This window comes from Rhinolophus sinicus, linkage group LG14 (genome assembly GCF_036562045.2).
Source record: "Rhinolophus sinicus isolate RSC01 linkage group LG14, ASM3656204v1, whole genome shotgun sequence".
Lineage (NCBI taxonomy): Eukaryota > Metazoa > Chordata > Mammalia > Chiroptera > Rhinolophidae > Rhinolophus > Rhinolophus sinicus.
Window position 1 is genome coordinate 4,233,317 of NC_133763.1, and position 27,986 is coordinate 4,261,302.

Genomic DNA, 27,986 nt, shown 5'->3' on the forward strand with positions numbered 1-27,986 from the left:
CCCAAACTGCGAGGGGTCTGGAGTGGAATGCAGCTTGCCCAGCTGCCCCCTTTGCCTGGGTGGGGGGGGGGGCAGGTTTTAGCTTTGAAGTGTCCCGCCTGGCCTAACGCCGTTTCCTGCACACAGAAAGCACTGTGTAGAGGTTTCATCTAATTTTAATTCTCCCACCTCTCTCTTCCGTAGACCTTCAAGCCTGTCACGGACTAATGCTGAAAAACTCGCAGGACTTTATACTTGAGCTCTGCCCCTCCCGAATGCCTCTCTGAGACTGTGACTTTCTGGGCTGATGGCCGTGTAACAAGGCAGGGATGTCCTCCAAGTGAAACTGGTCCAAAAAGCCGCAGCCAGGGCGGGGTGGTGGGTGGGGGGTGGGGGTGGGGGAACATCTGACATGCAGATAAACAGCGTCGCCACCTGGCAGAGTTGTCTTCTAAAACAGACAAGTCGTTCAAAACAAACAGCTTTCAATGCTCAGGTCCAAAAGGAAAAAAATACAGAATTGCAACATCAAAGTAGAAAAACAAGCTAACAGGAAAACAGAAGAAACCACCGGAAAGCCAATTATTGATCCATTCCATAAATATTTACTGAGCACTTACTATGTGAAAGAAGTGCCAACCCCTGCCTCACTGGGGCCCTCCTGCCAGGGGCCTGAGTGTCGGCTTTTAAACACTCAGGCTACTCAGCACTCAGCACCTCAGCTGGCTCTACCAAGTGTCTGGAGACCCACTTAGATGGGGGTCCAGAAAGGCCTCTGTGAGCAGATTGCAGTTCAGCTGCGACGGGAAGGGTAAGCCGGAGAGAGAGCACCCCAGGCAGGGAACGCCCCCAACACCAAGCTCCTGGCTGGGAAAGCCCCGCTCTTCTCGCACAAGTGACATAAATGAACACAGGTGACCTGCCAGGCCTCCCAGACTTCTCTTCCCCCGTCATCCCCACCCTTGTCCAGCCCACACCCACCCTAAGTGCCTCTCTGGTACCTTCCGTACCATCACCAGAATCACCCTTCTAACAAGCAAGCCAGCTCTGGTCAGGAGGAAAAGACGGACTCCCCAAGAAAGTAACTATGAAGCACCCACTGTAGCCCAGGCACGGACCACTGGTCCAAGGAAGCCTACATTCCAGGGGGGAAGAAAAACGATTTACCAAAATGAATCACAGATCATAAAAGTGATGAGTAACATAAATGAGACGGAATAAAGTAAAAAAAAAAATGGTGATGAAATAGGGAGTGTCTTGATTGGAGGGGGCTGAGGGCGGTAAGAGATGATATCTTTTATGTTGGATGACCCAGGGGAGGCCTGAGTCATCTACAACTGGGGGAGGATTTGAGCTTCCTGGTCACAGATATGGAATATCATGGCACAGAGGGCAAACAGGTACAGTGTCCAGTTATAACAAACTGGCAAACGATGGAGTTTCCACGGAAGCATGATCGGCCACACGAGAGCCACGTGCGAGGGCTTTAGTAAGGAGGTTGCCGAAATCTCAGTAAGTGTCATGTTCCATCATGACCACAGCCAACACTGGGTGAAAAACGATAGTCACGTGAATGTAGACAAGTGTACGCTGAAGAAAGACTCAGGGAAGGAGCAAGCTGGCCCGCGGCCAGAGAGAAGTGGGAATGTACTGGGATTAAATTCTCTCTCCTGACCAGGCCAGTATGAACCAACTCTCATTTTTTAAATTCAGATTAAAAATCATTGTACCACACAAACACACACACACACACACACACACGCACAAAACCATATTCCCTACTCTCTCACTCATTACTCATTAATTACTGAGAAGCTTTTGAAAATGAAATGTTTTCGGTTCAGAGAGTCTTGTTGTGCCTTAAGATTATTGTTTAGCTTTTTGTGATTATTGTTAGCTCTTTTTGTACATGGTCTTCAATCCTTGGGCACGTCTCACTTCATTCTGTTTCATAACTGGTTGGACCCAGTGACCTTCGATTGTCCCCAGGATCTTCCACATGCTGACTAGCTACGTCGTGTTCCTTGGGAGACAGTAAAACTAACAGATTGGCTGTTTCCTTGGGAAAGTGGTACATGTTCATGTCCCTTGGCACCGGTGGGCTCCCACGGTGTCCTGGAGTAGAGCAGCTGTGTGCTCTGGGCCCTGCTTTAGCGTGTGTCCTAAACCAGACGTCCCTCACACTCACGAGTCCATAACCCCATGGCACCGATTTCAGCTAAGGTCACACCCCTTCTGACGTGCAAACCAAACCCCACCCGTGCACGCGGGCACATCCAAGCCTGTCCCAGGATGACTTCCGTGAAGCGCTGGGCCCTTCAACACCCACTGCCCCAGCGCGTGTCAAATCACCCATCTCCTGTCCTGGCTCCTGCGACTGGTCTCCTTCCTGGTCTACAATGACCCAGACCCCACCTCTTCAATTTCCCTCGCTCACACAAAGCATTTAAGAAAGGAACAGATGCTGCGGAAGGTGAACGTCAGTGCTGAAGAGTAAGCACCTCGGTGGGACCGCACACAGCACCCCCCGCCCCCCACGCGCTTCCTCTGAGCAGCCTGGCGTCCCGGGGCCTCCCCTGAACTCTGTGCAGTCCCGCTCTCCACTGCCACGAAGCCCGTTACACACTGGAAGACTAGTTAATGGGCCTTTCCATACAAAAGACCACCTACTCTGGGTCTCCCTCTTTGCAAACAAAGAGAAACAAGCGGTGACTTTAAACTTTCACTTCTTTTCTTCTCTGCTACAAACAGTGGAGCTGGATATCTCGGTCTACAAAGTAGCCACATCAAATAAGCCATTTAACCAGCCCACCAAAACGGAATCTGTGTTTCCTTTTTTTAAAAAAAACCATCCAGACCAGCACTTGGCCTCACTAGTAAGTGTCTGTTTAAATCCTGTTGGTACAGATGCTTCTCTGCGTCTCTCTGCTCATGGCCCATGGAGACCGGGTTCCAGCCAAGCTTTCCTTCATTCACCACATCGAGGCTGAGCGCTCGATGTGCCAAGCACTTCATTTCCCTCTAAGACCAGTGCGCCTGCAGTTGAGAGAGGGGATTACTGTGCGATCCAAGTCCACTTTCGAGAAACTAAATGTCCGTATGTGTGTCTGGGGCCCATGAGGGCAGCTATCCACCTTCGTCTCGCGTCTGGGTTCCCCGGCCCCGCCCTCCTAAAACCCATCAGCCTCTGCAAACAGCATGTCAGAGCCAGAAGGAATGTCCGTGTCCACCTAATTCACCTGCCTCCTTTTGCAGATGAAGTCACGGAGGCCGACAAGGGCACAGTGGTTTCCTTCCGGAGTCGCACTTCTGTAAGTCTCCAGGACACAAGGTCCCTCCCTGATGCAAGGAAGGGCTGCAGGAAGGGGCCACTGGAGAAGCAGAGTGGGAACTGGGGGCGCACAGGTTCGCTGTGGGATCAAAGACCAGAAATCAAACCCCAGCAATGGCACTTACTCACCACTGGTCCTCCGTCAGGTCAAAGCCAGCCTGTCCACGTCAGTTTACTCACCTGTAACAATGGGACAAAGAATTACAAGGAGTAAATACGTGCAATGCCTCACTTCTTGTCCTACCTGACGTGGTGTTTTCTCTGTTCCTCTGTTCAGAGACCCCGTCCCTTTTCACCGGGGAAAAGAAAAGATGCCCTTTCATCACCATCATGACACTTTAATGTCTGTGTCCCCCTCCCACCCCCGCCCCGGTCCTACACAAGCACACACACACACACACACACACACACACACACACAGCACCACCCCTCCCCACGGGCGTGGGCCACCCAGCCTGCTCACAAGCCCTAACAGCGGTGGCCACCGGGGACCCCACCAGGGGTTCTCTGTCCACCACCAGGTCTGGCTCAGACCACCACCTGCCACATTGCACCCTCCTCCTTGGCACCTGCAGGCCCCAGCCAGGCTGCAATGCAGACACCACACTGGAGACGCTTCCTGTCTGGCTTTAATTAATTTCTTTGTTTCACTTGAAAAGACATCTTTAGCTGTCTAATCCACACTGTGCTTTGGCTGCGATACAAGCCTCTAAGTCAGCTGTAGAAAGTGGTTAACCTCTAATTCAGCGACAGAGGGGTGAGAAACGAGCCCCCTCAGCCCAGAGATCCAGGCTGGGGGTCTAGCCATGCCATAGAATAGTATTCAGCCTTAAAAGGGCAGGACATTCTGTGTTACCACGTGGATGACCCTTGAGGACCTGATGCTAAGTAAAATAAGGCAGACACAACAGGACAAATCCCGTATGATTCCACTTTTATGAGGGACCTAGAATGATGTACTTCATAGAGACAAGAAGTAGGATGCTGGTTGCCAGGAGCTGGGGGAGGGGGAGGGTGCATGGTACCAATTTTCTGTTTGGTGAGATAAAAAAGTTCTGCAGATGGATGGTGGGGACGGCTGCACCCCACGTGAATGAGCTTAATGACACTGCACTGTACCCTTCCACATGGTTCAGTTGGTCAATTGTATGTTACGTATCTCTTACCACCATAAAAACAATCTCAAAAGAAACCCTGATGCCCAGGTCCAGCCTCTGGAGGCTCTGATTGAATTGGTTTGCAGTGTGGTTTGGACACTGCAGATTTTTTTTTCTTTTCAAACTTCCCCGGTGACCCAGGGGACAGCCAGCAGTCATTTTCTGGGACCTATAGAAACCAGTAACAACCTGCAGCAACCACCTGAACCCTCAGTCAAGAAGAAGCCACGTTCAAAACATTGGGACATTTTGTGGTGTTTTTGATCCCACGCGCACCATCTCCACCCCCGCGAGATGAAATCAGGAGGGAGCCACCCAGTTCCCAGTTCCCCCCACAGGAAGGAAGTGGAGCTGACCTTCGCCCTCCGTCCTGTCAGGGCGACGAGAGGGACTGGCTCCCATCATGCCTCATGCAGCTCCCGGGCAGGCACGACGTGGCGGCCGTGTCAGCGTGGAGACAATGACCCCGGCTACTTTTGCTGTTTTTAAAAGGTAGGATTTTTAAAAGACTCACACAAAGGTTTTTGCGGTTGTGTTTTGTTGTTGTTGCTGTTCATAGAAACAATATATAATCTTTAATCCTGGGAATTTCATTCTCTTGATGCCATTAAAACACTATAGTTGAAATAGTTGGTCATTTGAAAGCTTAGTGCGTATACATAGTTTTCCTTATGTTTTTTACTCTTTGGGTAGGGAAGGGGGGAAATAAAACCAGAAATAATAATCAGAAATTCAGAAATGATATTGGCTGGGTTTGGGTAGTCTAGCCTCAGACAGTCTGTTTCCTGGAACTGTCTAAGCCTTCTGTCTTTTTGTTTTTTTGACTGTTTGAGTAAAACACATACATACGCGTACACACACACACACACACACACACACACACACTGTTGCTGCTCCTGGGGTCCTGGGAGCTGTATGGAGTGGGACACTGGAGGGCCAAGGGTCCCAGTAGAACAGAAACGTGAGCCTGGTCAGAAAGGAGGCTTCCTGCAAGGAGACAGACAGAGGTGGCAGTGTGACATGGCAGGCTCGCCCGCCCCTTCACTTGTCTTGCCAGACAAACAGACTCTGTCTGTCAAGTTCCCTGAACTTTGAGCAAATGGGTGAGACGCCAAGAGAAGACCAGAGCCAAGTCCCGAGCAGAAGTCCTTCCATCTCCCAAGAGAGCTAAAGACGGGGGCCCCCCGAGGGGTCAAAGATGGGGCCCTGCCAATCACTGGGAGCACCTCCAAACTCAGAGCCATCCTCAGGGAACCACAGTCCGAGAGGCCCGCGGGTGGAAGCAAAGAGGACTCTTTCCTTTTTCAAAATACCACCACCAGCACATGCTGGAAGGTAATGGCGGATGTTTAAATGGTCAGGTCCACACCTGCGGGCACTTGGTGGAGAAAAGAGATCTTGTGAGTCGGCAAGCTTTCCTTCCTCCCCTTTCGCTTACACTCATTTGTGCTGGGGGAAATCGTCTTAAACAATTTCCTCTGGCTTGGAAGTTTTGAAACAGAGTTTGTAGTCAAAGCACCGTTTTGGTTGGGTTTGATATTGTTCCTCCAAGTTCATGGAGGGAGAAGGTGACTGTGAACTTGAGAGATGTCATGTCCTGGACGGACTTCCTTTAAATTTTCAAATACCAGTCCAGTGTTATTCACGCCAGTCACCGTGCTGTCCACACACCCGCAGAGCTTACTTATTTTATCACGGGAAGTGTGCACCTTTGGACCTCGGTCATCATAAGGGTCTCCAAGTCTCTATTGTGTAACACGAGTAGAAGCTGACTTCCTGTGGTCTCCTCTCCGTATTCAGAGAGGACCAGTCCTACTGCCAAAAGCCATTTAGGAGGGTTAGAATCCTCATTTTCATCTCCTCCAAGGTCCTAATTAAGAGACCCCTAGCCCCACCCCCTCCCCACCCACAGGTCCTCTCACTGCACAGAGGGTCTCACGGGAAAGTCCACCTTTCCCTCCCAGCCCGGTGTTGGGCTCCCCTCCCCCACGTCTGCCCCATCCTCACCCTGTGCCGTGTCATTGCCACGCTCAGCCGTGTGCCCAGCTCACTCCCTTCCCATGTCCCCAACCGACCCTCCTCCCTCCACCAAAGTTGCCTCATAAACTGTCCAGGAGCCCAGCTGGATTGTCACTTAGTAGGGAAGGGGAAGAAAGGAAATGGGTGGATGGGTGAGGGCCTGGGAGGCAGGAAACTGGAAACGGACGCCCACAAGCAACTGAACCCACCACACTGGCAAGACGGAAGCACAGCTTTCCAAGGCAGCTGGTCCCACACTTTCCCCAGACTCTCCAGCACTCGGCCAGGCCTCCTGAACCCTAGCCTGCTGCAAGTGGGACTTTATTCCCCTCTTAAGAGACGTCTGCCAGGAAGGCGCCTGGAAATGGGGCACGGAGAGAAATAGCTGTGAGTCAGGAGTGGCTCAGACCTCATTCCCCGCCTTCTCCTGTCTGTCTGTGTGCGACCCTAAGAATCACAGCTGCTTCCCGTATGTGATGCATGTAGGTCACGCCTGGCCTAATGTGCCCTGGACATTGGGGGATGCCAGAGGTTTCAGGGGCTGTGCAAGTGAGAGGCAGACATCTTTCCGTTAAAGGGCCCACAGAGCCCCTTTGGGGTGCAATCCTTTCCCCCTGGAGGTGCACTCTCTCGGAAGGTGCTCACGGAGAATGCTCTAGAATATCCTCCATAAGAGGCAGGATCGAACACCACAGTGTTGTCATTGGGCTGCCTGACAAGTGCGTGCAGCCCCACCAAAGTGCCACCGGCTGTTCTTCCTTGTTACATGTGAGTGTTCAGAAATGAGGCCCTTTGATGTGGACGGTCTCTCAAAACCTGAAATTTGGTCACTTTAGCAGTAGGGCTTCCGAAGCTCTACACGTGGCACCGAGTTCACTGACTGTCCTCTCACTCTGTCCACAAGCCCAGGGCTTAGAATTGTGGGAAAAGGTTGCCATACCTGCCTCACATTTAAGGTGCCCCTGTGTGCACACCTTTCTCATGCACACCACCTTGTCCGAGTGCCGCTACAGTCTCCACACAATTCCGTCTCCTGAGCCCTCACCACCCCGGCTGTCACTTACGTCTTCCCTAGCCCACCTTTTCCATCCTGAGTTCTCTGACGCCCTTTCTAGCTTGCCCCGTCTTTTCTCCCTGCAAATACCATCACGGACCTCGGTCATTAGGTGCTTACCAGGTAGCTGAAGACTTAAAACAACCCTGTGAGGTATGTGTCACCATGATCTCTTCTTTTTTATTGTGGCAAAATAAACATAAAATTTTCCGTCTTAATTCTGTTAAATTACATGATTCAGAGGCACTTAGCACACTCACAGTTTTGTGCACCTATCGCCAACGTCTATTTTCAGGACGTTTACACACCCCAAGAAGAAACCCCGTACCCCTGAAGCACCTTCACAAAAAGATCAATGGACTCAAAACCCTGCCCTGACGTAGGAAGATGATACTACAAAACGACAATTTATTTACTTTGAATAGAAAGCCAAATTAGCACACATTGGGAAGGCATTGGCTGTTTAGGTTGCCACTCTGATTGCTGAGGAAAAAGAGCTTTAAACTGTTTTGGGGGGGGGATCTAATTTGAAAGAAACAAATGGATTACATTTTCCTCATTTAGCAGTCAGTTAACTGTGACTCATCGTGCTATCCAAGCTCATGTGACCGGGATGGGAAACACAATATTGACAAGAAAACCCAGCGCTCAAGTCGGCAGAGGCCAGCCTGCCTCAGACTGAAGCTGCAGCGAGAATGGGCTTGTTTCCTGTTTTCTTTCCATAACCAAATGGCTGGCCGACCACGCCAGCGTTGACCACAGTGCCATCTACAATGGAGGGAAAGATACATTTCTCCCCTACAGTTGTTGAAACTAAATGATAATACAGTCATTCCCCCCTTATCCATGGGGGATATGACCCAACACCCCCCAGGGGATACCTGAAACCATGGAGCGTTAGTGGCTCCTAAATGTACTATGTTTTTTCTGAAACGTCTGGCCGTAACTTTGGCAATTTGAGGTGCGACGGCCAAACAAGCATGAATTTTTTTTTCCTTCACGGATTGACGTTTCTTTTTTCTGCAGGTCTCCGCAACATGAGCATACAATTTTGTTTCTTTCTGTATAGAGTTGGCAAGGTTCACCTTCTCGGTTCCTCTTTGGCAGATCTGAATTGCCAGCATCCCTACACTTGCTCTCAGGGCCATGATGCGTAAAATGAGGCGACTTGAACACAAGCCCTGCCACGTTGAGACAGTTGACTATCTGTTAGGTAAACACTGAGGAGACAGCAGCTATTACCGGCAAAGACATGGACCCATACAGAGAAAACCCTCCCCTCTCCATGCAGGGTGACACACAGGGGAGTTTGTTTACTCCAGGGGAAAATGTGGGCTCACTCACTCACAGTGCTTTGAACCAAAGCACCCAAAGGGAGCTGATGCTGCATTTGGCCAGTATTTATTTAGTATTCCCCAAAGCTGAGGACTGCTCCATCAGTATTGTATTGGGTAGACACCCACATGAGATTTAAGAAAGGAGAGCCTGATGTGGGGGGAAAGGAATTCCAGTGCAATGAGTGAATGGATTGGAAAGGCAGTGTGCAAGGGAGACCGGCTGTGTATTTGAGATGCCCCTAAGTGCCTGCTACTTACCACTGCTTACAAAACATTGTAAAACCTCGAGAGATGTATGTATGAGGAAAAAGAAAAACTGAAATAGTAAAAGAAAGCACCTTAAAAATAGCAAATTACCAAACCCAACTGCTTGCATATTTTCAAGCTTTTTAAGTAACGAAGGAGGGAGACATTTAGAATCAGACAATTGAAAGAAGAGGGGGGAAAAAAAAGTTCCAGACGATGGTACAATTACCAAACATATAACAAATTCAAAAGCGAGCACACACACAAAAAAAGTGTCATTTAGGAATACTTGAGGGTCTGTTGTCTTGAAAATCTTTGAGATCAGCGAAGCAGTGATTCAAAGAGACAGCGGGGCTCAAAATCAACTCATCTCTGCGAGCAGACTGATATTCAAAGAAGGAGCAGAAGTCTGCTAATCACACTAAAGAATTTGCTGTATTCAAATGGAATAACAGCAACTTGAACGGATGCCAGGGCAATACCAGTTTTCCAAGGAGGAATAAAGGGAAAGCTAGGAAATTACAGCGTCTTCATCTCAATGTCTGTAATTTGCAAAATAATGGAAACAATCGTAGGGTAAGTTTGCCAAAAGCATTTACAAATGAGTATCACTCCCATTCATCAAGAGGGAGATAACCGGCAAGGCTGGAGAGAGGACTGGGGTTTAGGAATCTTTTTTTTTTTTTTTTTTTTTTTGACGGGGCTACGACACACTTAATAATTACATATGACTTATTTTACTTTAATGTCCAGATTATTTTTACATAGTAGCTCCTTGTACTGGGCCCATGGTAGGAGAGAGTAAAATAAAAAGTAAAAGAAGAAAAGCAAAGGACTCTGTGCTGCATCCATTATTGGGGACGTGCCTCTATATATTCTTTCCCTTCAGATCAAACGGTGACATGGAGCTTGCAGGGAAAGTCAGAAATCCGAACAAACCATCCTCCTAGGATTGAATCAAAACCACCTGAGGTAGATTTATTCCTGAGGGTCACCAAGGCGGGTTCTTCTGCGTCCTCTGCCAGACCCTCCTCTTTCTTGAAACATCCTGCTTTGTGGACACTTGGCTGCAATTTAAGTCCATTTTCTATTGTCCAGTCTTCAGTGCAGACCGAACGGCTGGACAGCATTCTCCTAATGTTGGAAAATCTGCGTTCGGTCACCGATTCAGTGACCTTGACCACCCTCTTTTTGCATTGGTTTTATATTAATTCCTGCTGATCTTCTCTCTAGTTGTTCTAACCATTATTGAAAGTGGGACATTGAAGTCTCCTACTTACTGTCAAATTGTCTATTTCTTCCTTCAGTTCTGTTAGTTTTTGTTTCAGTGTTTTAGAGTTCTGTTCTTAGGTGTATGCCTGTTTATAATTGTTAGAGCTCCTTGAGGGATTGACCTTTTCATTATTATAAGATATCTTTTGTCACTAATAACAATTAAAATCTATTTTGTCTGATATTAATACAGCCACCCCAGCTCTCTTTTAGGTGCCATTTGCCTCAAATATCTGTTCCCATCTTTTACTTTCAATGTATTCATAACCGTTGAATCTAAAATGCGTCTCTTTTAGACAACAAACAGTGGGATCATTTTAAATACATTTTTCCAGTTTCTGCTTTTTAATTGGAGAGTTTAATTATTTTGCATTTTAATGTAACTACTGATAAGGAAGGAGACTGCCTGCTGTTTTGCTCTTTGTTTTCTGTATGGCTTATATCTTTCTTATCCTTCAGTTCTTCCATTACTGCATTCTTTTATGTTAGATAGTTCCTAGGGTCCCATTTTAATTCCTTTGTCATTTCTTTTACTACCTATTGAGATTATCCAGTCTGCGGAACAAAAGAAAAAAAAGAATGAAGCAAAAAATGAATACCGTCTTGGAAACTTATGGGGCACTATCATATGCATAATGCCAGCCCTAGAAGGAGAAGAAAAGAGAAAGGAACAGAAAAAAATAGTTGAAAAAAATAATGGCAGAAAACAAAAATTTGAAGAAAAACGTTATTTACACATCCAAAAATCTCTATAAACTCCAAGTAGGATAAGGTCAAAAAGAGCCACACTGAGACACATCATATCTAACCATCAAAAGACAAAGACTCTTGAGTTTAAGAGACAAATGACTCATCCCCTGAATAAGATTGACAGCTGATTTTTCATCAGAAAACATGGAGGCCAGAAAGCTATGGGGCGATGGCTGCTCAAATCTATTAAACTCTTCTAGTGATTTTTTTATTTCAGTTACTGTACTTTTCAGCTCTAGAATTTCTATTTTGTTCTTTTTAAAATATAATTTCTCTCTTTTTATTGATCTTCTCGATATGATAACACTTCATTCTGATATTTTTCCTTTAGTTCTTTATATATGGTTTCCTTTAGCTTTTTGAACATATTTCAAATCGTTCATTTAAAGTCTTTTTCTGGTGAATCCAATATCTGGACCTCTTCAGGGACAGCGTCTACTAATTTCTATTTTTCCTGCATGTAGGACATGTAATCTTTTTTATCCTTTCATGCTTTATAATTTTGGTTGAATATTGGACATTTTGAATATTGTAATGTGGCAACTCTGGAAATCAGATTTTCTCCTCTCTCTAAGGTTTGTTCTTTGTTGCTTATTTTACTTACTGTTGTTTATTTGTTCAATGACTTTTATGACCTAACTCTGTAAAGTCTGTATTGTTTGTCAAGTATGGCCACTGAAGTCACTGTTCTGTTAGATTATTAGTCAGCTAATGATTAGACACATATTTCCCTAAATGCCTGGGACCAAAAATATTTCAAACTTTTTGCCAAGGGGCTGGGTGTGTGTGTGTGTGTGCGTGTGTGTGTTGAGGCATGCTTTCAACACTCAGCCCAGAAGTGTACAAATGTGTCTTAGCTTTCATTTTCTCACTTTCTTCTTGTGCAGAGGCTCAAGGTCAGCCAGAGGTCAGATCCTAGGACGTTCTCGAGCATACATGGCATTCTAGATTCCTAGGAATGGGTGTGAGCTTTTTAAAGCCTTTATGGACATCTCATTTACCAGGCTTTCCTCCCAAGCTTTTTAGTTTATGCCAACTGCTACTGGTATCTATAGCCTCAGGTAGCAGCAACTCAACCATTTGCCTGTAAAATGCTCCAGAAAAATGTCCCCCTCCCTGCTAATAGCTTTTGAACTGGGCCAGTTCCAAATCTGGGCAGATAAAGACAAGTCTTTCTAGTTGGTCTTCCATGGAGCCACCAGATAAAAAGAAAATAATTACAATTCTTTGCAAATGAGTCCAGTCTGTCCCTCTGGCAGTAAGAATGCAGGTTGTTCCTTTCAAGGCGACCTCTGAGCTGGGGTGTGGTGCACGGGCCTGGAGGAAGTTAAAATTCCACAGAGCTCACTGCTGTCCCTGAGATGCAGCATTTTCCCCAAAGACGTACTCCCTGGTGGCTGCAAGCCTGTAGTTCATTTCCAGAGTTCGAAGAAAGTTGATTCTGACCGTTTTTGCCAGTTTTTTGGGATTTTTTTTTTCCCCTTTGCTTTGATAGAGGGGCAGAATATTGGAATTCCTCTCTCTACCGTTTTCACTGACATTGCTCCTCTCTGTAGACCCTTTTGTTATTTCTTCATATGACAATTGTGTGATATAATTTTCCGTTGAAAAAGTTGACAGATCATCCAGTCTTTCCGTTAGCATAGTTGACTAAACTTAAAAAAAAAAAAAAAAAAAGGATGGTTAGAAAGATTTCTTGCAGCCTGTGAGCCATGCCACATTTCTAACTTCCTCCAGCTTCCTGCTCCGGCAGGTCTTCTTGCTGGAGCAAGCCTTCAGAGAATGCCAGCTGTCTGATCACAGTTGGAGTGGCTCCTAAACCTAATGCCCTGGCAGGGAGATAAGGCTTGGTGTGTCCTGGGACCCTTCCTCTCCCCTCTGCTCCTGTCCACGTGGGGCAGGCCCTGGGGTTGAGGGGAAAACCCGGAAGCCTGGACTTTCGTGTACCCTGCACAGGGCCCAGCACAGCCTGAGTCTCATACCCTCTTTAGGGATCACAAATAGGGTCCCACAGCTCCCTGACAACCGCCAGAGGCAAGTCGTCACAGGAGGCGAGGTAGATGTGTAGGTTGTGCTGACATTCTCCCGACACCTCTCACTCCTTACGACCACCAGCAGGGCATATACAAAATAGGTACAAAACTAACTATACAGACAACCCAAATACCCACCATTCGATGGCTGAATAAACAGCATGTGCTCTAGCCCTACCAGGAACGATTTATTATTCAGCTATAAAAAGAAATGATACAGGCTGCAACATGGGTAGACCGTGAAAACATTATGTTAAATGAAAGAAGCCAGTCACACACGAGCACATGTTCTATGATTCCACTTATATGTACGATCCAGAATGGGCAAATCTGCAGAGACAGTGAATAGCTTAGTGGTTGCCTGGGTTTCAAGGCTTGGGGGTGGGAAAGAGGAAGGTGTGCTAATGGGTTCAGGGTTTCTTTCTGGGGTGATGAAAATACGCTAAAATTAGAGCATGGTGATGGCTGCACCACTCTGTGACTATACTGAAATCCACTGACTTGTACAGTTTAAAGGTATCGTTTGGTGTTGTGTGTGCTGTATCTCAATAAAGTTGTTAAGAATTATGAATACACCGGGGACCCCGCGGCCAGGGCAGCGTGCCTCGGGCACATGCTAAGCTGAGCTCTGAGCTGAGGCAGGGCCCCGAGGCTTCAGCTGCTCTAGCTCTTGGAAACCTGCCTTTGCTACGCACCGGCCAGTTTTCTCTCTCCTTTCAGTGATCTGCTCCTGTCCTCTTCTTTTTTCAATTCTCTATTTCTCTTCTTTCCTTTCCTTCCTTCTTCCCTTCTTTCCTTTTTCCCTCCCACCCTCCCTCCCTCCCTCCTTTCTTTCCTTCCTTCCTTCTTTCCTGCTTCCCTTCCTTCCTGACTCATTTCTTGGGAACAAGCTCACCGTTTCAGGTGAAGGGAGGTGGCATGGAAGGAGGCACCCACATTTCAAAAAACGTATCGATACACGAGCAATAGCTCCTCAATGTAACAACAACAGAAGTATCAACCCACTCTTTTCTGCCCTTGATCTATGGGCCCTGGTCCTGACGGTGAACCTGGTGGCAGCAGCCAGAAAAATCAGAGTTGGCCTCAGAAGCAGACACCCACCCTCAGAATCCTATCCGAGGGACACCTCCACTCATGGTTCCACCCCAGACCCCACTCTGTGGTTCAGAAGTCCCCTGTGAACACACACAGACGTCTGACTCCCTCATAGTCATTTCCAGAACTGTGCCCATGCGGTTCTTTAGACAACTTTGATTTGGTTAGCTTGGGGCTGACTCATGGACATCTACAGAACTAGAACATTCTGACGCAGGGAAACCTATCATGAGTGAATTCCTATCTTGAGTTGGGCGCGTAGTCAGGGTGGGTGGGTATGTGAGTCTTCCAGTGCTTTTGGAACCTGAAGATCCTTTCTGAAATGAGAACCCTCTCCCGTCCTCTACCGGGCTTATGATTCAGGCTTTAGGGTGTGAGTGTTCTCAGAGCCGGGACCAACGTGGATCTGCGTGTGTTCTAACTTGGCAGCAATCAAAGGAAGCTGTCCCTGTGTATTTATAACCAGAGCCCACAAATGGCGTGAACCGCCTTGGGCGGTGTAATGCTTTAGTGTTTCTTCCTGGACTCAATGAATCCTTGAACCTGTTTCAGCCAGAAGGACAGCCTGTGGGTCGCAGAGGGCGAGCAGGAGGCAGGAAGCCGGCGCCGGCCACCGCGGGGTTCCCCACAAGGTGTGTTGCCACCTGAGCCCACCAGCTGCGCTCCCACCAGGCTCCTGGTGCCTGACAGTCCCCTCGGCGGCTGCGAGCAGGGTGGGCGCTGGTGCAGACGCAATTGGCCACATTGTCTCCCTGTGATTATTTGGGAGCAGAGGGAGCCGTCTCTGATGGGGGGGCACATTCACCAGGAGGGCTCCTTGGTGCGGGCCTCGCGGGGCTGGGCGCTGGCAGTTTTTGTTGTGGAACAAAAGCCTGACTCCCAGCTGTGGCGCCAAAACCTGGCTCACACTGTGCGAGTAACTGACAGCTGGGGAGCCTGGCGCAGGGGCGGCCGGCGGGCTCCTCCAATAGCGGTCGCCGCTGTCTGCAGCCCCGCGTGTTTACAGCGAGGCAGCGACGGGGAAAACCAGGACCTGGAGCGCTCGGAGTGGGCGAGCGCCCCGGGAGGACAGGGGAGGCCGCGCGGGGCCCGGGGCCGGCCTGCCGCTCGTGCTGTGAATTTACCTGGTTAACACCTGCGAGAAATTTCCCGGGCGCCGCGTTCCTTCTGGCTTCCTGTGCACAGTCCCAGGGCGATGAAGCAACGGAGAATGTGTCCCCATCACTGATGGATCACCACTGAAGTCCTCAGTCCCCTGCCAGGTACTCTGAAGTGACACGAAGGTGAGAGAAGCTGAAGGAGTGATGGCTTATCTGTTAGAGATTTGCCAACCTTCTAGCAAAATGTCACAGCCGTGTCCTTAACCAGGACTCCTTAAACTCGGACTTGCGTGCGCTGGCTCTTGGGCAGCGAACCCTGTAAGGACAGAGAACATGTCCCCGCCTTGAGTAGTGAATGTTAACATAGCAGAGGCAGGTCTCAGAGTGTGACTTGCAAAATGAATGTGCAAGATCTGGGTTTGTTACATGCCCGGAGAAAAAGAAACACATCCACGTGGACACCAGGAGATGGAAAAGCATCCAGCTTGGGGGGGGGGGGGGGGGGAGAGGAAGTGAAATGATTTCCAGTTTATAGTGTCTGGGTCGGAGGCAGTCGGGCTCAGAGGTTCGAAGGGCAGCTCAGGAGTCCGCACACCTGAGGGCCTCCGCTGCTGCTGCACCTGTTGGTTGTGTGATTTTGGACAAGCCTTTTCTGGGCCTCCATTTTCTCATCAATAAAGTGGAGGTAAAACATCCAGATTTGCTGTGAAGATTTAAGGGGGTAATCTGTGTAACATGGCTAGCACTTAGAAAGCACACAATAAGCAAATGTGGTTATTTGTTGCCAGCACATGATGGAGAACTTTCCAGAACTAATGGCGTGATCATAGCTACATTCTTCCTCATGAAGAGAAAAGCATTTAGGACTATACACCGGGCACATTTGAGCACCCAATTAGTGTCGGTGATACTGCTGCTGAAATCAGACAAATCTTGGCTCTGCCAGTTACCAGTCGTGCTTCTTAGTCTCTCTTTGCCTTAGTTTCCACATCTGTAAAATGGGTATGATAAGAGTATCTGCCTTATAGGACTAGGGAGAGGATCAAATGAGATGACGCGGGTAGAGAAGCTGGCACTCAGTAAGTGCCAGCTATGGTTATCACCTGATAATGCATCTTATGGATGATCATTCCAGAAACTGTCCTGATGATAGACTTTTTTTTTTTTTGCAGTATAACTTAAGGACATGAGGCGAACGATATTTTCCTTAGGAACATGCCCTGTCTGTGCTTCTCTTCCCTCAAGAGCTGGGTCCTCTCCTTCTCTCTAGGCTCCTCATGGTCTTCAGATGCTCCAGTTGCCCCAGACTCTGCATTCTGACGTCAACCAGGGACAGTGGGGTTGGTATGTAGGAGGTGGTGGGACAAGCAGTTCTCCCTTCGCTTTTGCAGAGACAAGAGAAAACAACTGCTAGGTATCGCTGCATCCACAGCGAGAAAAATGGAAGATGGTCAGGCTCGCTGCTCCCTGCTCTGCCCTCCTTCACCCATTTTTACACTCCTTACAAAATGCAGCCTCTCGTTTCTTTTTCATATTAACAGGCGTAACAATAACAACAACAGAAAGAAATTTACAACTACCTTTTAAGGAACCCTAGGGGCATTTCTATCAGCAGGTGCTGAGGTCTCATTATATGTGCCGGCTTCCCAGACTCTTCTAATAGGCTGCTGGGGTTAATTCAGGTACTTCTCCCCTCTGGGATAGCCTGACAATAAAATAAACATAGGAACTAAAATGAGGTAGTTCCTGGCGGTGCAGGGGATGGATGAGACTCTTATCACCGTGGCGAGTGGCTACCTCGCTGGACAGAGCAGGGACCTTTCCATCATCACCGAATGCACTAGCAGATGAGCCATTCATATGCTCATATTCGCTTTCCTGTTAAGTGTGTCAGAGGGGGTCGGTTCAGTATTTTGAAAACCATTGCTTATTAGAGATATTATCATGATGCTGCTGATGATTTAAAGTCAGAAATATTTCTCTCCGCATGAAAGGATAAACCAAGGGTTGTTAACTAAAATACACACAGGAAAGCGTGTAATCAGTAACTAAGTCAAGGAGAATCAAATCTGAACACGGAATTTTAAGAATTCATCCCAGCAATCACACATCTCATACTACAAGGAAATTATCATATCAGATAAACATATAAACAAAATAATGGAGGCTGAAAAGAAACCTTGATGGAAAAAAATTTTTTTTTTACGGAAAACAAGAATGGAAGGAAAGTGATAAGGGACGAAGCCCAGCAGAAGCTGTCAGTACAAACGTTGTCCAGGGGGAAAGAGTGATAAGAACTTGTAAATAAAATCAGCAAAGAAAGGAAAAGAAAGAGCTACAGGTAAGTCTATAGCTTTGGGAAGAAAATGGGAAGACATGTGAAAACAACAAAGTACTTACAAAAAATACGACGGTCGGATTTTTAATGTCGAAAACACATACAAGTGGAAAGGAAAACCCAGACTCACAGGCATGTGGATAAAGGCTAAGAAGAAAATGCACACAAAGTGAAATGAAACTTGAACACATGGGGAAAGACTTTTCTTTCTTAATGATCAAAAAAATAAATTAAAACAAAATGAGATTTTATGGGACATTTATCAAAGTAGCAAAGAGGGAAAGATGGAAAGAGTGAGATATGATAAAAGCAAAGCAGAGAACAGGAAACCAGCCCCTTTATCATGGTTGTCAGAATGTAAACTGAGGCAACGCCTCCAGAAAGCCTAGTAAAATGTACCCTTGACCACTGATTCCACTTCTGGCACTGAAACTAAGGAAAGAATCCAAAAAATGTATAATGCTTTCTGTACAAAATAGCAAGGCATGGTGAAATCATGGCACCATGGCTTGACAGAATAGTCTCTAGTAAAAATTGTGCTATGAAAAATTTTCACTCTTCATTTTAAAATGCACTAGGCAGCATTTGAATACATTCTAGTTTGAAAGCCCCAAAATGCAGAAAGTAGGAAACTCTCTTTGCCTCTTGCCTCAATCCCATTACCTCTCCCAAGGTTGGAAGGTATCCTTCAGACACTGCACCATCTCTCTATCCATCTTTCCATCTGAAATCCTACTATGTGCAAGGATAAAGCACGTTTGTGGGGTTTTGTTCTAAACACAAATGAGATCGCGTTTGAATATTACTTTATCACTTAAAAATTTACTTTTCACTTAAAAATTTGAACTCTTTACAGTGACTTCCTCTTTCGAGCCACTGCATAGTAGCTCACACATGGTCAGAGACATGTGTTTTTTTAAACCATTCTCCTTTTGATGAATATTTACTCTGTTTTCAATATTTTGCTGTTAAATCCTGTGCTGCATCAAATACCCTGTCTGTGTTTCTTTGTGCTCGTGTGCCATGTTTTTCTAGGCTAGCGAGCTCGAGGTGGAATTGCTGGGTCAGACAGCAGACGCATTTTGGAGTTATAAAAGTATTGCCATAGTATACATAAGTATCTATTTGTCCATACTCTCCGTAACACTGAATGTTATCAAAGCTTTAAAATGTCTACCAGTCTGATAGGTGAACAGTATACTTAATTGTTTTAATAATACTGAATTGGATGTATTTTGCTGTATATGAATCCTTGGTATTATGTGGGAAAATGTCTTCTAATTGTCTTTCACCTATTTTAAAACTTTTCAATGGTGTCTGTGTCATAAAGTTTAAAGGTTTTTTGGGGTCCAATTTGTCAACCTTTTGCTATGGCTCTGACTTCATGTGCTGTTGAAAACGGCTGTCATTTCCCAGAGATGATAAAAATATTCATGTACATTGGCTTGTAATCGTTTCATGATGTATTTTTTTCCTACTAGCTCAAAAATCCATCTACAAGTTATATTGCCACGTGTGAAAGAAAAGCTTACATTATAAAACCAGGTGGAAACATAATACATAACAAAAAAAGAAATGATGCGTAGAAAAGAAATAAAAATAAATATACCAAACAATCACAGTGGTTGTCTTTGGGTAGAGAGATTAGATGTGATTTTTTTTCTCCTTCGAATTGTTGGTATGTTTCTTTCAGATAGTATTGGTTATATGTATAACACCTTTTACGTCCTTCTGTCTCTTACACAATCTATCCTTTTTCCCCTTAACCTCATAGTTTGAAAGGTGGCCAATCACAGCTTTCCAATGATGTGGGCTCATGGTCCAGACTGGACCAGCTAGGGTCCTTCTCTGAGATTTCTTTAACTGCTACAGGAGGTCAAGGACCCCCTGTCCCTGGTCACAAGGGTGACAGACAGGTGTGTGGCCAGGGCTGTCTCTAGCCCTGGCTCTAACTGACCACGTAATGAAACAACTGACACACACACACTCAGAGACAGAAGGCCACACTTCACGTGAGCCCTGGATCTAATTTTCCCCGAGCTCAGGCCCATCTGTGTCTGAGTTACCGAAGCTGATAAATCCCTTCCCTTCTTTTTTCTTTAGAATGAGTAGGATTTCAGTTACTTGTACCAGAGCTATAGGAAAAGGGAGATGAGAGAAAAGCTTCAGAGATAGGAAAATACCATTAGTAGGACGTAAATATATACACATTTTAGACTAAGGCAATCCTCTTTGTGGAAAGGGACATTAACACATACAAGAAAAACAGCAACTATTTGCTTTATAGCCATTAGAAAATCTTATTACCGAAGAGATAACTAGCAAAATACGATAGCAGCAAGCATATGCATAATTTCATAATTTTTGTACTCCCAGCAAAGCAGGGAAGGCCAATGAAATTAAAGGTGATGTTATAGGAGCAGAATGGCAGTCCTAAGACATGGCACCTTAGATTGCCTTAGAAGAGATACCTATAAATAAACATATATACATTTGCAGGCAAACATATTAGAGTCCACCTGTGGATTTTAATAATGGGCATTTGGCTTAATTTTAAAACATGCTTTTGGGTAACACCTTATATCATGGAGCTCAAGAGTTGAAAGACCTTAAAGAGTGCACCTCATTCATTTTAGAGTTGTGAGCCCTGCAGAGATTTGGGCACTTAACTAGTGTCGTGTGACTAGTAATCCCCAGAGCAGGATTCGAACCCAGCTCTCTGGGATCCAGTCCAGTGGTCTTTCTACTGCTTTTCAAGTGCCAAGATGAGACGACTTAAAGTGACCAGGAAGCAACAAAGACAAAATCTCTTTCTCTGTACACACACACACACCTCAAAACAGCAAATATGTGTTACCTAAATAAGGAAGTAATTCTATCATTTTTATACTCGCTACCAAAAAAAAAAAATCTAAGTCTGAGAGGTATTTTAAAGAACTGTATTGAAAGTACACTGTCTTGTTAAAAAAGGTTGAAGTTAATTGCTCATGGAAGAAACATTTCTCTGGGTGGAGGTTTATGCTTGACTCACACAGGTTTTCAGCCTAAAGTTTGTTATAGTTGAGTGATTTCTTAACCTTAATCTATTTTTCATGCGCTGGGATGACAGTCATCAGCTGAAGCCATTTCTAAGTTTCCCAGAAGTGTGGAAAAACTAAGCTAGTCATACTTGTATAACCTATTTAAAGGGCAGAATTCTACCTTCAGTTTTAAAATAATTTTTAAGAGGACCCGCCCCTCGCAAGCACATTGAAGAGCTACGACTGTTGCTGGTGGGTTAGTTTGTTGTCTTTTCCTGGTGATGGTCATTCACACCTCACAGTTTGGGGAGTGTGATTATATTTCTGAATCTTGAATTTAAAAACAACTGAACCAAAGGTCAAATGGAGCCTGGTTTTCTCAGTTCATACAATTTCTCAGTTCATACCAAAAAAAAAAAAAATGTGTGGGGTGTCTTTGGGGTTCAGAACTCAGAGGCTTCAGAATCATTTAGAGTCAGAAGAAACCTGGCTGAGGCAGCCAGCTGCTCTGTGGGTGTGGAACGGTACTTACTCCAACGTCCATTCTTGGTTCTCCTCAACACTTCCCAAACCAGGCGGCCAAAGCACGCAGGACACAAAGAAGAACAGATCCTAAAAGGGAGGAAGATGGAATCCATTACACTGCCTGAAACTGCCGCTGCCGCAAGTTTTCATTCAAATTTCACAGTACACTCCTTACTCTTCTCATGTTTGTTTTAATATATTTCCAGTATTAATTATAAATTGATAGCATAGAACAATAAATGCGTGGCATTATAAATAAGTAAAATTGTAAATAATTGTAAGTAAAATATAATTACAGTAATAAATAATTACGTACACTAAATATCAATATTCATTTCTTTATATTACAGCTCCAGCGCTCTCTCCCCCCTCTCCCCCACCCCCCGCGTTATTTTCTCTATAGCATGTATTGCATCTACAGAATCATACCATTTGCTTATTTTCTCTGGTTATTGTCTACTCCCCTCCCTGATGAGAGCTAGTTTGTTCCCTGCCGCACACCAGTGCGAAGAACAAGGCCTGGCACATAGCAGGCGTAATAAATACATGTTGCAGGAATGACGGAATGTTTTAGATGATGATGTGTTAAATCGGAGCGTCTGGAAGATGCACTGGCTTACAGGCGCGCCTCCTTCTCGGTGGCAAGTGTGCCCCGTTTGGAGGTACAAGTGTGTTATGTTTCAGCCACGATTCCTACCCACTTGCTTGGCATCATGAGATATTCCTTGACTTCTGAGCCCATAGCATGAGTGCAACGCGCGTCACGAGCCCGTAGCTTCAGTCATTTCTTGATTCCTGATGAATTAGGTCATTTGATTTCAATGTCCTCTATTTCATGAGGCTGGTCTTCTGTGGCCTGCACATGCCTGGCTAATGCTGCTTTCACTGCCCGTCTCGACCCTCCTCACCCCTCACAGTGCAGCCTGGCCCAACCGCTTCTGGGACCTTAGCCTTCACTTCGTGGTCTCAATACCAAGGCCAGTCTTTGTAAGGCCAGAGAATAGATGTGTGTGGGCCAGATCTGGCCTGAGAGAAAAAACAAGCTGACTTCAAAGTGTATATAGGAATTCTGAAAGAAAGTACAATGGTGTAAATTAGTACTTCTTCTGCTAACCCATGAATACCAATCATGGACTCGCTTAAATCCGTCTTTCTTCTCAGTTCTCAGGAAAACATTTACTTTCTTTCATCTGTGGCAACTTCAGACATGAAAAGCTTTATCCTTGGCCTGACCACAGCCCCTTGATGAGATGTAGTCGGGCTTTAAAAGCATGTTTTTGCTAGTGATTGACAGTTCTGGGCCTACTTACGAGTGAGCCAACTTGTTATTTTTAGAGAGTATCCCAAGCTACCTTGTTTATATCAACACATTTAACGTAACAGGCCAGGTACTCCTCTAAGCCGATTACACATATTCACTCCTTATTCTACAAAACAACTTTACTATTACATAGATACTACCGTTATCTCTATTTAACAGATGGGGAAACTGAGGCACCACGAGAGGATAAGTAAGGACATGTAGCTGCTCGGTTCCAGAGCCGGGATTGGGACCCAGGCCTGGCTCCTGAGACCCTGGGCTTAACTACTAACCCCCTGTGTCACAGGTGTGTCCTCGTTGACCACAGCACCTGTCAGCTGCCCCCTGCATCCGATCTTTATTCTTCTGGTCAGAGAAAGACCCCGCTGCCTCGCTCTCAAATCATCTCCCAGTCCGACCACGGTAAAGGAATTGCAATCGGGCTGAAACCACTTCAGTGACCCTTCTCCATTCTTTCATCCAACACACCTGTCTCTTCAAAGGCCCCAGTCGTTTTCGCTCTCTGAATTTTTCAAACGGAATATTTACGAATGAAAAATTCAACTGCTACATGCCATGATCTGAAGGGAGTCTAGGGAAGAGGGAGCCAGTGCTGCTCTCTGGAGGGGTCGGGGGAAGGAGTGTTGTGGAGAAACTGGGTGTGGAGAGGTCACTTTTGTCGCCCTGAACTGCTGTATGTAGGAGCTTCGGGGATGGAAGGGGAGGAGAGGATGCCAGAGACATTTCAGGCAGAACAGTGGAGGTGACTGCTGGGCATCTGCCTCCAGGGATTCGGGAGAGAAGGGAGTTAATATGGTCCCGCTATTTTTGGGCCTGAGTGATTCTAATGAGCGTGTCATTACCTGAAATAGGTCTAACAGGAAGCTAATCGGATTCAGGGAGAACAAAAAGTTCCTTTTAGAATCTTTGTCATCATCCCCGTGGAAATGTTCAACAGTTGGAAGACACCGTAAGTGCGCATTTAATGAGCGCCCTTCAAGTGCCTCCCAGGGCACATGTTAAACCTCCACCAGTAATTACAGGGAAAGGGCGCTGAGCTGCGAGGCCATCTTCACCGAGGCGCCTGCCACAGCGCCGGGTGAGTTAGAACGGCCCCCAGAGGAAGACCGGGCCATGTGACCTGAATGTAAAGCGCCTACTCCATAGCCTCCCCCCAAACAGTGGCAAGTGACTTTTCTTTGTCACACCTCAAAACCCTCAGCAAGTGACAGCGTCACTAGTGATGCGGCAAACTGGTTAAGTGCTTGGTTTCCAGACTTGTTCTTGCCTCCTACTAATTTTTTATTTTTTTTTAATACCAGCTCGAGCAGTGTTGAGCCCCCAGTCCTGTCTGTGTCTCGAAGGCCGCGGCAGTGCCGGCAGCCCGCGCACACACCGGATGCAGAGCGCAGAAAGCTTCCCAGGCTGCAGCCGTTGTAAGCAGGCGCTCCCGGTGGAAATGCAGAAATGACAGCCGAGACCGGGGACTTCACACAGGACGCGGGTCCTCCGCGGGCAGGACCCCGAGGGGTGCGCCCAGAGGCGGACAGGTTGGCCGGCAGTGCCGTGGAAGTGTCTCCGGAGTCCCGCCGTCCTGGGTGACTCCCGGTGACTCACCCCAGCCACGGCCCCCGGGCTGGGATTGGTGCACCTTCCCCGCGTTCTCAGAGGCTCGAGCGCGGGCGCCACGCACCGCACAGACCATTCAAACGACTTGCGGCAAAGCGCTTCCTTCGCAGTCTGCCTCGGCCCGCCGGAGTCTGCGGCGCCCAGTCCAGACGGAATCAGCGGCGCGGGTGGGGAGCGGCGCCCCGCGTCCCCGCCGACCGCTTGCAAAGCCCCGGATTCCGAGGCCGTGGGCCGGGGAGCAGATCCAGTCCGGGTTTTGTCGGCACGGGGGCTCGGGGGCTGCGGGACCGGCTGGCGGGGCGGGGCGGCGGCGGCGGCGGCACCAACGGCTCGCGCGCCCGGGGCGGCCCTGTAGGCCCAAGAGGCGCGGGCCCGGCCGCCGGCCGCATGGGGCGCAGCGCGGCCCGCGGCTCCGGGCGGCCGAGGCGGCAGCGCGCCGCTCGCTCCCTCGCAGCCCCGCCCGCGCCCGCCGCGCCGCCCCGCCGTAGCCCCGGAGCCCGCGCCCCGGCGCCAGCGAGAGCAGCCCGCAGCCCGCAGCCCCGCAGCCCCGCAGCCCGGCGCCCGGCTGCGGCGACCCTCGCGGCCGCGGGGAAGCGGCCGGCGCAGCAGCAGCCGCCGGAGCCCCAGCAGCAGGGCCGGACGCGGGCATGCAGGCGCGGCGCCTGGCCAAGCGCTCCAGCCTGGGCGGCCGCCGCGGGGCCCCACGCCCGCCGCCCCCGGCCCGGCCCCCGACAACGGGAGGCCGCCGCTGCCGCGCGGCGCGGGCACCGGCCCCGCTCGGGCCGCCGGGGCCGCCGCGTCGCCGGTGCTGCTGCTTCTCGGCGAGGAGGACGAGGACGAAGAGGGCGGGAGCCGGCGGCGGCGGGCGCTCGGGCGGGTGCCGGAGAAGCCCCGAGGGGGCGCGGAGGAGGAGGATGACGACGACGAGGACGACGACGAGGAGGTGGTCGTTGAGGTGGTGGACGGCGACGACGACGACGACGACGGCGAGGAGCGCTTCGTGCCGCTCGGCCCTGGCCGCGCGGTCCCCAGGGGGCCTGCCCGGGGCGCGCTGAAGGTGCGTGCGGGGCGCGGGACCCGCCGGCCCGGGAAGGGACGCGCCCGAGAGGGGACGGCCCGGGGAGGGGACTGGCTGCCGGGAGGGGTGTGTCAGGCGCGGGCAGCGCGGGGGGCCGGGTTCGCCCAGCCTCGGGCCCCCGCACCTTCCGCGCGGCCGCTGCCCCTTGCTCCGAGGCCGGCTCAGTGTTGCTATCTCGTGCGGCTGCAGGAAAAGGCCACTTGTCCCTGTGAGGTCGGGAACTTGGAGGTGGGACGAGGTGGGCGCCGGTTTGCGCCAGGTGGGGACGTGCGAGGTAGGAGGGGTGAGATTTCATTTTTCCCCTGGAAGCAGGACTGTCCCCTTTTCCTGCTTTTGAGGGCGACTCAGGCTCATTGCAACTAGCAAGCAGCTTCTCCTGTCAATCTCTCAGCCTGTCTTCATCCAAGAACAATTGTTGATGAGTTTCCATCGCAGGCACTGAGAGGGAACCGGTAAGCCCAGTGCAGGGAAAGCCAAGCCCTTGGTTTCTGCATGCATTTTGCTGGCAGCTTTTCGCGGTGCCTCCTGCCCTCCCTGTTTAAACTCGACATTGTGTGGCATTTTGGCTTTTTTCCCTCCTCAAAATTGCAATGAGCAAACAGGCGGAAATGGGGAAAATTGGGAAGGGGGGGTGGATTTAACATCGAATATGGATGTGAGTTTCTGCTGAGGATTCTAGTGAAGTCTCTTTGCGCTGAAACACCGAGAGATGGTTGCATTTGTGTATCTTCAGGAGATAAGGGGTTTATTATTACACAACTGACTGGCTGGGCTTCCAGGCATTCGATTGGACAAGGCAAACCGCTCCGAGGTTCATGCACAGTGTGTGTTGCTAAGAAGTTTTGAGGGCAGCAAGTGGTAAGGATGGAGTGAGTGATTTTTCTTAAGAGTGGTTCTTAAAGTCAACTGTGTGACTGCTTCCCAAAGTTTTCAGAAGATATTGGCATATCAGGAAGAAAAAAAATGCATAAACAAGTGAGCTTAAGAGAGACTTTTTTTCCCTTAACTTTGTGAGGGCTTGCATAACAGTCAGCTCCCCAAAGCATGAAATTGTACTTCCAAAGAAACATTTACAACGTCAGCGTTTAGAAAAGCCCCAGAGTAGGCATTATCACAGATTTCATTCCTAGACCACCCTGGCAGTATCTGCTCTGGGAGTGAGAAATTTTCAGCGAGTAGTCGTTTGGGATGATAGTTTTTGACAGTTGCTTGTTGGAATCCAAGCCATGACCACAATCATTACCACGGCCTATTTAAAGGCCTGCATTGTGTGGCTACAGGACATAGCTGGGTTTGGAATCAAGTCATATGGCACCAATGACATGGAGGAACGAGAGTAAGTGACTCCTTAGCATTTTCGTCCAGAGATATTGAAAATATGTCTTGTGGTTTGAACAGTGGTTGCACAGTTTGTGATAGAAAAATTAATTGTAGTTTCTGCTCCGTGATCAAACAACCCCAATGTAGGGGGCGGGGAATCAACTCTATAAAAACATAAAACTAAGGTGTGACCATTAACATTATCAAAAAACTTTTCACATCTCCTAACAAATTTCTGTTCAATTCTCTCAAAATGGGCTTTATTTCATGTTTTGGTTTTCCGGCAACTTTTTAAGAATGTACATGTTGAATAGTTTGAGCTATAATTTGTATAATTTTTACTGCTTTCAAGCCATCTTGACACTGCATCTGAAGAGATTCTCTGATGGGATAGAACAGGATCAGTTTATTCTAATGCATATAAAAATGTCAACATCTTATATTTATGCATTCATTTATTCAAATATTTATTGAGCACCTACTGTGTGCCAGGTGCTATTCTGGAACACAGCAGTACTCACCTTCCAGATGCTTACATCTGGTGTGAGGAGTCCGAGCGACTACCCACCAAACAAACAAATAAGCACGGTGCTTTGAGATTGTGATGTACGCTATGAGGGAAATAGTGGTATCTCTGAGTCTCGGAGGAAGAAGAGAAAGCTGTTATGGGGAAGACCGCCCTAGGAGGGGGCATGTGACCTGAGATCTGAGACATGCAGCTTGAGAAGAAGGTCTTTGCAGGAAGAGGGAATAACAACTGCAAAAGTCTTGATGTGGGAAGCAGGAGAAGGTGAGTGTGGCTGGAACTTGGTAGGTAGGAGGCAGGTCAGGGAGGCAGGTGGGGGCCAGCAGCATAGAGCCTGGTGGGCCTTGAGAGGGTAGGGTGTGAAGACTCTGGACATTTTAAGCAGTAAAGGCATACCAGGTAGTTTGTGTTTTCAAGAAGGCCATGCCACGTGGAGAATAGAGGACAGCAGGGAGAAGCAGGGATGTCCCTGAGGTGGCTGATTCTGCAGTTCAAGTGAGAGGTGAGGGCAGTTTGCCCTAGGCTGACTGGTGCCGGATCAGCGAGGAGTGGACAAATTCAGGATCTGTTGTGAAGAGTGACGGGGGTGAAGGAAAGAGAGAATCCAGAGTGAGGCCCTGATGTAAAGGTTGGTCTGATGTAAAGGCTGGTTAGGTGAGCCATTTGCTAAGATCGGGAACACCAGGAGAACAAAAGACTGGCGTTCCGTTTTGGACACGTTAAGTCTGAGATGACAGTTAGACATCCAAGTGCAAACTGCAATTAGGCAGATGGCTGTAGGAAGTGGGATGGAGGGGAGAGGTCGGGGCTAGAGAGAAAAATCGGGGCATCACCAGCACGTTGCTCTCATTTAAAGCTGGGACTACAGAGGGAGTGC

General features: G+C 48.0%; 1 protein-coding gene and 1 long non-coding RNA gene across 4 annotated transcripts in view; one reads left to right on the plus strand and one right to left on the minus strand.

Annotated features, from left to right (window-relative positions):
• Nucleotides 1–359: 359 nt before the first annotated feature.
• Nucleotides 360–24,581, minus strand: LOC141568619 (uncharacterized). Of its 3 annotated transcripts, none has more exons than XR_012491791.1 (4): nucleotides 21,686–24,581; nucleotides 21,264–21,343; nucleotides 15,398–15,540; nucleotides 360–3,389 (listed from the first exon to the last, which is right to left on the minus strand). It is a non-coding gene; the product is annotated as an uncharacterized LOC141568619 (long non-coding RNA). The 3 variants fall into 3 exon arrangements; XR_012491790.1 differs by lacking the exon at nucleotides 360–3,389 and adding an exon at nucleotides 12,565–12,800; XR_012491789.1 differs by lacking the exon at nucleotides 360–3,389 and having other exon boundaries at nucleotides 14,010–15,540.
• ZNF704 (zinc finger protein 704) overlaps nucleotides 24,558–27,986 on the plus strand; it is a 130,971-nt gene continuing 127,542 nt past the window's right edge. The window contains exon 1 of the mRNA XM_019725454.2: nucleotides 24,558–25,242. The gene's annotated coding sequence lies outside the window, so the exon portion shown is untranslated. The remainder of the gene's footprint in view (nucleotides 25,243–27,986) is intronic.